The sequence below is a fragment of the Sinocyclocheilus grahami genome, unplaced genomic scaffold (genome assembly GCF_001515645.1).
Source record: "Sinocyclocheilus grahami isolate Dianchi unplaced genomic scaffold, SAMN03320097.WGS_v1.1 scaffold1664.1, whole genome shotgun sequence".
In the NCBI taxonomy this organism is placed as follows: Eukaryota; Metazoa; Chordata; class Actinopteri; order Cypriniformes; family Cyprinidae; genus Sinocyclocheilus; species Sinocyclocheilus grahami.
This window is the reverse complement of record NW_015506843.1, coordinates 14,800-15,597: the sequence shown is the minus strand read 5'-3', so window position 1 is coordinate 15,597 and position 798 is coordinate 14,800.

The window sequence follows — 798 nt, the reverse complement described above, 5'->3', positions numbered from 1 at the left end:
GTAATATGATCATATTTTCTTGACCTGGTAAGGACTCTAGCCGCTGCATTTTGGACTACATGTAGCTTGTTTATTGAAGATGGAGGACAACCACCTAGCAGTGCATTATAATAGTCCAGTCTAGAGGTCATGAATGCATTACATTTACATTTATTCATTTAGCATTTAGCTTTTATCCAAAGCGACTTACAAATGAGGACAAATGAATGAGAATGCACGAACTAGCTTTTCTGCATTAGAACAGTTAACATGTTTCGTAACTTGGCAATGTTTCTAAGATGGAAGAATGCTGTTTTTGTAACATGGGAAATATGATTTTCAAAAGACAAGTTGCTATCTAATATAACACCCAGATTTTTAACTGTAGAGGAAATATCAGTTCATCCGTCTAGTTGCAAATTGTAATCCAAGAGATTCTGTGTACTGTTTGTTGGTCCAATGAGTAATATCTCTGTCTTATCCGAATTTAATAGGAGAAAATTATTGGTTATCCAATCTTTTACATTTTTAACACACTCTGTTAGCTTAGATAATTTAGAAGTTTCATCTGGTCTTGTTGAGATATATACACAGAAAAATCCCGAGTGTTAAATTAACACTGCTTGGAGCATATATGGTCCCACTCTAAAAGAGTGTTAAAGTAACACTGAAGCAGTGTTAAAGTTAATGAGATAATTATGTGATTAATAAAGTGCTGATTGAGCATTAGTGACGAACAGCTGCTGTTCACAAGCACAATCACTGAAGAAAAGAGAAACAAGAACTACAACCAGAGGTGGGGCTTTCAAGTCACAAGCA